Raw genomic sequence first — 9,425 nt, 5'->3', positions numbered from 1 at the left:
GAGGAACAGGTGGGTCTGTGAGGTTTGCCTGCAAAGCACAAAACTGGGCCTGGCACGAGGAGGGGGGCACAGCCTGCGGCAGGGAGGGAGCAGCCTGCCTGGAAACCTGGGATTTCCAGCACTGCCATCAGTATGTGTGCACAGCTCACAGAGATAACACCTGTCCTGTTATCTCCCCGGAAGGACGAGTGAGGGGAAGGCCGAGGAATCAGATAGATTATAGGGATGCCAGGCGTTGCCAGGCATTGTGCCCCAAGCCCCTTCCATCAGCTGATAAAGGCTCTGGTCCCTCTGGAGACAGACACTGGTGACACAAGCTCTTGTATCCCATGTCTTTCCAGACAGGATTCTGAAGAGAAAAATAACTAAATCTGAGAACTACTTCTTAACAGCTGAAGTGTTAGGAGGAAGGATTGTGGTTATAGCAGTCAACATGACAGTACGGCCACATGAGTCAGGGCAGAATGACATCAAGCTTTGCCTCAGGTCACTCAGGCTCCCTGATATTTAGTCACAAGCAGCTCCTCCATTCACCTCACCTGGAAGCTGAGAGATGCCTCAGATTTTTCTTCCATTGCCCTAAAGACTCTAAATGGATTTCAGGCCCAGGGTGTTTCTTTTCATGTTCTTTGTGTACGGATGTATCTGGGTACAGTTTGGTTAGATGCTTCCTTCTCACTGGGCCTTATGCTTTAATGCAGAGACTCTACACGCACTCATAGGTACGCGTGTGTTTTTATTGTAGAAGGAATTACCATGGAAAAAAGCAATCTGGGACTGGCACATTGATTTGCAGAAGTTCCTAACAGGGCACATGAGCAGTGGGGCAGAACTGGAGACACTGAGGTCCCCTGTGCAGGGCTGGGGCATCCTGTGGGTTTCAGATGAACTCTGAGGAAGAAGAAGAAATGTCCTGGCCAGCAAACATGAGTAAACCTTTGCATGTACAAACTAGTATTTATTCAGTATCCATGAACACCCATCAGAAATCTTCAAACATGCTATAAGTCCATACATGGTGACCCAGCAAGATGTTCTAATTTGTAGTTTTCTCAGATTCATCCCCTCCCCTCCATGGCAGCCCTCCAAGAGCCTGTTCAGTTTTAGGAGCGTGGCACCTTTTCACACCGTTGTGCATCATGTCATACGAGAGCAAGGAGGACTCATGTCTGCTGATGATGTCACTCTCTGTGGAGTGCTTCTACTACCATGCGGGGAGCTCACAGAAGTTGATTTATTCAGCTTACTGAAGAGAGAGGTGACAGGAAACTTGATAGCTTATGTGCCTCCAGAGGGACATTTCCTCTGCCTTGACTTGAATCGGATACCTAACACTGTTGGAACAAAGTCCAACAAAGAGAAGGGAAACACAATTGTATGAAAAATGAAAATATTTGATTTGGGACAAGTGGTTTTAAAAATGCCATTACATCATGCTAAATAAAGAGCAATGGATTTTCTGGCACTAAAAATCTTCAAGACCTTGTAAAATGAGGTTGTGCCGTGGCTGAAAGGTTTGAGCTGCAAAAAAGCTTCCCTGGTGGAGCCCTATGATTCATGGTATCAGACACTGAGATGATGCCAGAAGAACCTTTGGGCTTAAAAGCTGGTAAAGTGGACTCATGGTTTTACTAGGATCACATAATAGTATTTATTGTAAAGGGAGCTGAGAAGTGCTGCAATCAATACCTAACTTAATAAAGTTGTGCATTATAGGCCAGTTGATATGATCACATGCTAGAAGTAGTGACATTGAGATGTGGAGGGACCAACTTCCCGAAGAGAAGCAAGGGGCAGGGATAGGAGCCCAATACTTTCCTCCCAATGACCAGATTGTTCCTCAGCTGTAGAATGATCCTTCTTGAGGAAGAAAATCCTGTGGTCTCATTTCTACTTTTTATTATACAAGAGATTCTCATTGACAACCACTCTAAGCAATCTCTCTGTGACCTTCTTACAGGGAGCTGGGAGGAATATTTGACTCATAAGTGATAAATTTTGGACTTCTAGTGAAGGATTTGGAATAATAAAAAAGTATCTGCTTATTGCATAATATTCTGGCTTATCCTAATGCTTTGCTGCTAATACAAATTAAAACCTTTTTTAAAATTAACCACCAAGTCTGATTTTTTAAGTCTTATTTTGATTGAAAAAATAATTTTGTGGGTCTGAACTGGAGATACCATTCCTAACATCTTTACTGCATTCACGTTGACACTGAGTTCAGGCCCCATGTTTTACAGTGTTGCCATATATGTTGGATATGGCTCACTCTGAAAAACAAGAAATCTGACAATTTACAAGTAAGTGAAAGCAGTGCAATTCTGACAAGATTTTTTTCCATAAGTGAAGAGTGCTGGGAAGAAGAAAGACATTAGCACCAGATTTCTTTCTATTCCCATTTGTTCATCCCCATTTCAATCTTCTCACTTCCCATGTGTTATTACACCTGCGTATTGTGACCTTTGGGCACGGACTCACATGTGCCTGGTTTGCAGAGTGCCTGAAGCTGTGACAGAGGTGGCCTTTCGCCAGTAGTCCCATTCATAGGTCAGGCTCATTGAGCTCATTGATGGGGGTGATCAGCTACCCCAAGTTCCTCAGCCATCCTGTAGGGATGTACCCCAGCCCAAACGGTATTTTGTAGCTCTGCTGCCTTTATCTCATCTTATCAACAAAAGATGCTCTTTAACCAAAACTGAGATTGTTTTTCGTGCATAATGCAGCAGTGCAATCACTGAGGGCATCCATCACATTAACTCCTCTTCAGTTGTCCTGCTCACACTGGCTCAGTGGGCTGAAAAAAACAAATGAGAGCACTTGATGGCTCAGGTGACCAGGTCCCACTAAAGGAACAGAGCTTTGGCATCCTGATGCATGTCCATTCAGTCCTGCAGGTCAGGGAGCATGGAGGTGATGGGCAGTGGAATGCAACCTGCACCCAAACTGCTGCCTGGGAGCACCCTCCTCCTGCACAACCCTATTACTGGAACTGCCTACTTATTCTCTGGTTTTCCGTAAATCTGTGGGCATTTTAAATGGCTTTGATGCAATCATAGTTTATATTTTGGATTGTATCTGCACCTGCAGCCTAGAAAGTTCTGTGGTAGACATTTGGCAAACAAAGTTCATTCTTGCAGTGTGTCTGTGGACTCACAAGCTGCAGTGGTGTCTCTTAGATAAAAGTGTTGGATGTTGGATCTCCATGCACAGCTACACTGATATTTAACCATGTGCACTATATATTTTAGATAAGTTTTAAATGCAGAAGTGATAAGAGCATATCCTCAGAAGCCACAGTATTGGGTGTTTCCAGGTCTTTGCAAGTTTGGTGATCATTAGATAAAAAAGAAGGAATATCTTTTATGGACTTCCTTAGGATTTACTGCTTTCCTATGCAAAGCAAACGGTTAAATTTGACCTGTTCTGTTAGCCATGTGTACCTTGGGCCTTTGGGGTTATTCAGGTTAGAAGAGAGAAGCAGAGAGATAAATTAGGTTGTAAAATGGACTGAGGGTTTCTTTTGTGGCCACTGACATTTAAAAAATTCTTCAGATAAAGACTACCCATGATAAATATTTGCAAGTTAATGAAAGCCTTGGAAACTTCAGTAACACGTGTAAATATCCAGCATTTCTTCACAGAAATCCAGATCAGCAAACATAAAGTAGGAAACAATAGCCATGAAAATTTGTTGAAGGAGATGCCTCTTCATATAAAACATGTTTATTTAACATACACTGAAAATCAGATTTCCAAAGCAAGATTGAACATTAGAATTGCAAATAACGAGAGTCAAGTTGAATTTCCTTAAATATATTTAGGTATGCTCCTCATGCATTGTTAATAAGGAGCATTGGTTCAGTGGATCAGACACAGAAAGAAGGATATTCCTGTGCTAGAGTTGCACTCAAAATAATTCATTAAAAGAAAATACACCAAAGTTAGGAATATATAAAAACAAGACTTGTAATGACTGTTGTGTATCCGTTTTCAGAAATTTTTACTTTTCTGCATAATAGATACTCAAAATAATCCCAAGCTCAAAATCCCTCACAGTATCTTGTTTTCTAAGCATGGGCATAATTTATTTGCTGTAGGAGATCTAAATCTTCAAAGGAATTTCATAGAAATAAACAAAATGCATAAGGTATGGAAGCATAAACACTTCCTACACTTCTAAAGTATTCACACTTAAATTGTGTTATTAAGCCAAACAATAGAAAGCTGTTAATACTAGTTGCCTAATTTAAAGGTTTTTTTAATCTCATATTCTTTTTTTAATGACTATAAGATCAATAATAAATTTAAGGGCTTAGACTCACCTACTCGATAACGTCAACACTGTTTGTAAAGAAATGCCTTTTTGAAAAAGAAAACCCTTTTAATATTCTCTTTTATATTCATTCCTCATTAAAGTTAATAAGCAATAAAGAAATACAAGTTTAAGACCATTTGAATGAAACTCACTATGAGAGAATAAAATGTGTGCAGTTAAATATTCTATTTTCAGACAAAATCATGAGATGTCAGTTTACAGAAGATGCATATTGTGCCAGCGCCCGGGAAAACAGCGCAGCCAAATAGTTGCTATTGTTCATACCCTAGAAAAATTAAAATCTCGTAATAACATAGGCATGGAAGTTGACTGTAATTTCACATTTAGGCCTTTGTTTAGAAATGGCTTGGGCTCTACTTAAGAGCAAAGTTCATGCAAGTGGCGAGGCAAGGCTGCATTATTACATGGCTATGACCAGCAATGTGCACAAAAAAGGAATTCATCCCAAGGGGTTACTTGGCATGGCCAAGGCCGCTCCAGAGCTCCAGGCTCCTCTGGTAAGTCGCTGTGGCAGCGCCTGCATAAATAGGAGAAAATGAGGAGACTTTATGAACAGAAGACTTTGTTTTGAAAGAAGGGACAAGATCAATTAGCTACTAATTACTTCTAGTGCTTCTGTCCAGCGTTCATGAGGCAGATGCGCTGAGGCCCAACTTCACTGAAGCTTCAACACTTCTGACAGAAGAGAAGGGTTTGGGTTTGGGTTTTGTTTTTGGCACTGTCAGATTCATCCTCCCACTTGAGTTCCCTGATACAGGGACCCTTGGAGTGATTGGGGAAGAACTTTCCAGCCTGTTTTGATGGTTTAATCAAAGAATCATGGAACCACGGAATTGTTTAAGTTCGAAGGGACCATTAAAGATCAACTGATTCAACCCTCCTACAATGATCAGAGACACCTACAGCTACAGCAGGTGCGCAGAGCTCTGACCAGCCTGACCTTGAATGTCTCCAAGGACAGGGCATCCACAACCTCTCTGGGCAACCTGTTCCAGTGCCTCATCACTCTTACTGTAAAGTACTTCTTCCTTATATCCAATCTAAATCTCCCCTCTTCTAATTTGAAATAATTTCCCCTTGTCCTGTCACAACCGACCCTACTGAAGAGTATGTTCCCTTCTTTCTTACAGTCTCCCTTTAGATACTGAAAAGCTGCTCTCAGGTCTCCCCAGAGCCTTTTCTGCTCCAGGCTGAACAGCTCCAGCTCCCAACTGTCCTTGTAGGGGAGGTGTTCCATCCCTTGGATCAATGGTTCGCATTTTTCCTGCCTGTAATTGAGACAAGGAGGAGTGGGATGAGACACAGAGCCAGTGGCTCGATCTGACTGCATGCATTTGCTGAACACGTCGCATTTCCCATCTCCAGAGGAGTCGCTGCTGCACAGCCAGGCTCAGCCCTGTGCTCCATAAGGTCAGGAGCATGAGCTGTGGGGCCATCTGGCCCAAGGGAACCACTGCCTCCAGTAACACTACAGTACTTCTTCAAAGAGAAATGCTTTGAACAGATCATCAACTGTATCAGCTACAAGGCTGTTTCTTCTGCACATCCATCACGTTGCTTCTTCAGCAATCAGTATTCCTTTCTTCAGCAAAACCTTCCAAGCAGCAAAAGGAGCAGGTCAGCTCTCTGAGTCTGCCCAATGTCTAGGAGGAGAGGCACACAGTGAGACAGCTGCTTGCTTGGATGAGTGGAAAGAAAAAGCACTTGGTGAAAAGCTCTCTGAAAATTTCACCTGACCATCTTTATTAGCGTAAGAAAACCAACAGTGCCTCAACTTGTTCTTAAATGTTACATGCTGTAACACAGTGAACAAGTGCTACTTGCAGCCTGGTGGTCTCTACTGTTCTAAGCCAATCATGAAGAAACATTGGGCACTCATAGAAAGTTGTTTCTGAAAGCTGGAGTGCTGCATCAGGACTTCCCACATAGCAGAACAAGCGTTCTTCTATGTTCTCCCATGAAAACTTTTCCAGAAACAGGGAGCTCTGACAGAACTCCTTATTGCTGAATGTTGCTGAACTATTCCTGAGCCTACCCTGACCCTTGCAAAGTGACTGCTTGTGGCCATGCTAATAAAGCAGCTTCTCTGCCGTTAGCCTTGCCGTTCTGCTTTTGGGGTGCAAGCTCTCTCTCTGAATGAAGTGAGCAGCTCCAATGCCTAGACAATCACTGTCATAAATTAATATGGACCACAGCCATGTCCATCTGTGCTGTGATTTTCCCCTGTCATACATGCCTGGGAGGGCCCTGTATCTCCCGGGTAATTATTTACGTTCCACCTATTGCATTCTCCATTGCAGACAGCAGTCTTTACTCGTTTCTCAACTCCATTTACTCCCTGTTGTTTCCCATGCTATAAAAAATACTATACGACGAGTGAAAGCCCATGGTAACCTCTGTCCTGCAGCATCAGGTGCTTTCAGCTTTTAACAGTGCATCGTGGTAACTTGCACAAGAAGCTTGGATCAGAGACATGAAAATAGAGAATATTATGATTTCACAAGCTTTTGTCTTGATACAGGCAGGTTGGTTCAAATTGCTTTTCTTAAGTAGACTGCACTATTATGAATAATAACAATATTTTAATCTTGCTGTTATTAGGAGAAGGATGAATGGGAAATATTGGCCAAAGGCATTGCATGAATGCCTTTTCTTCAGTAGGCAGGTACCACACTGACCCAGTGCAGGGGACAGAATCCCCTGAGGGGATTTGCTGAGAGGCACAAGAGCTCCATGCAAGGGACATTTTGGAGGAGCTATGGGAGAACTGGGCTCATGGTGTTTCTTTTCCTTCCTTTTCTCTGGAGCACAGGGGTTGGGCACAGCCTTGGCTCACCTGAAAGTTTATTCAGCAAGTGTGTCCCTACTGTTGTAGGAACATGTGTAATTGTAACTTTGCAGTTCTTGCAATGCTCCTCATCCCCATGTTTTGTTGATGGGCACCATTGGCACCACTCTTCTAGATGAAGACGAACCTGAAACTTACAGGGCAGTTTTAGGAAGCACTCTTTGACTCTGATGACAAGGGTTCAGGAAGGCAGGGATCATGGCTGGTCTATGTATCAGTCACACTGGTGCTAGTGGTTGGAGGACCCAGATAGCCCTTTGTGTCTGTCCCCTTCAGTATTAGCACTCTGGTGTCACTCCAAGGACTGGGCACAGGCTGTGACCTTCAAAGAAGAGGTGAGATGTCTGGAGGAACAGTAAAAAAAAAGGAGAAAGGACAGAGAGAGAAAGATGTTAAGGTACAGAAGTGGAGGAGGGAGGTGATTAAGGCAGAACATGAGGCTTCCAAGCAGAGACCTTGCCTTGCCCACATTGCTTTGCTGAGTTTCCCCTTCGCTTGTAAGCGACAAACACAGCTTTTAGTGCCCAGCTGCACTGACAATACTGGCTACTACACCATTGGAAACAAAGAAAAAAGCCTAAAATTCATCACCACAGGGCATATCCAAACCACAGCGACTTCAGTGAGAAATCCCCTGGCTGATTAGATACTCCCATGCTCCCAAACTTACTTAGAGAGTTATCTCTTGGAAGAAAAATAAATAAAGGCATTGCTGGCAGCTGGGAAGCACTCTGGCAGTGGTGGGAGGCAATCGCCCCTTCCCCTGCCACTTCCTTCATTATGAAATAATGGGGCTGGCTGTGTCTGCAGACCCCAAGCTCTGTGGATGGCAAGTGGGCACTTAGTGGGGGGTGGGGGGTGGGAACGTATGTGTCAAACATACCCTCAGGGCAGTTCTGGAGGGAGCCTGAACAGCTTATGCCTGTTTGAGATTCTGGCGTCAGCAAATTACGTTAGTCCATCACTTCTACCAGCACTAAAATTTATGGAGGAGGCACAGATGTTAAAAAAAAATCCCAAACAAATAAATGCCTGAAGCTGAAAAATAAATAAAGGAGCTAAAAGGGAAAAGTCGGAGCCAGGCTGATGAGGAGCTCTGTTTCCAAGGCAGTGGTCCGGGACAGCTGCCAGCTGGAGCTGGATGCCCCCTGCACCGCTGTGACTCTGCGTCTTCACTGGGGAGTCTGTCCCCGTGCTTCCCCCATCCAGGACAATGCGGGACACGGCGTCGCTCCATCCCCACCAAAGACCGAGACAGGAAAACTGCAGCAAAGTTCTGATGGTGGTGTTGAGCTCAGCTTGATGCACAGCCAGTGGCAGAGACAGCTCGGACAGATGGTGAGGATGTCCCCAGGGCCCCACGCGGGCTCCCATCAGCGGCGTGGAGATGGGCCAGCCCGGCAGGCTGTGCCAATGAAGGGCAGCTGCCATGTGGCTCACGCCTCTGCGGAGGGAACCTTTCCCTCTGGCACTAACACGGATCCAGGAGGGAGCCCCTGGCCCGTGCCAGTTCTGCACTTGACAAAATGCTGGCAGGTACGCTCTGCTTTCCACTTACATCATGTCACTGGTGCTTGCCCGCGCTGTCCCTGGGCACCAGTTGGCATCCGGCAGCAGTGTGGCACATACCTTACAGACCGGTAGGTCTGCTCCTGTCTCCTCATACTGCGGTCCCTCTGCTAGCCATGCTCAGTTAAAAATGTACATTTGTATGAATTATTCCTCTTGCCAGCATTTCGTGTCCAGCCGCTCATTCCCCCTGCGGTCTGCCCTGTGTTTGCTCCTCTTCTTGAGGTGTGGGGCCTGGGCACACCTCCCTGGGGGCTGAACCGCCCTCCTGGGGACCTGCCCTCCCCTTGGACCCCCACACTGCCCCTCCTGAGCTGAAGGGTCTCTGTGTATGTGTGTGGGGAGAAAGTCTGAGGACAAACCGATCTTTTCCCAAGCACATCTATCAGGGACAGGGCTGGGGCAGGGACAGGGACAGAGGCAGAGAGAGGGACAGGGACTAGGAAGGAGGAGTACGGGCAAAAGGAAGAGAGCTGGGGTGTGCGCACAGGGACTGGGCTGTGGAACGGGGATTGGGGATGTGGAACAGGGATAGAGGCAGAGAGACAGAGGTTGGAGATGCGGGACGGGGGCACAGGAACTCAGGTGCCGGGGCAGCAGCTGGGACAGGATCGGCGGCAGGAGCAGAACCAGGGACCAGGGAGCAGCGCCAGGGGCCGGGGCGGGGAC

This window comes from Meleagris gallopavo, chromosome 1 (assembly GCF_000146605.3).
Source record: "Meleagris gallopavo isolate NT-WF06-2002-E0010 breed Aviagen turkey brand Nicholas breeding stock chromosome 1, Turkey_5.1, whole genome shotgun sequence".
Lineage (NCBI taxonomy): Eukaryota > Metazoa > Chordata > Aves > Galliformes > Phasianidae > Meleagris > Meleagris gallopavo.
The sequence above is the reverse complement of the archived record's forward strand: the minus strand, read 5'-3'. Positions refer to the sequence as shown.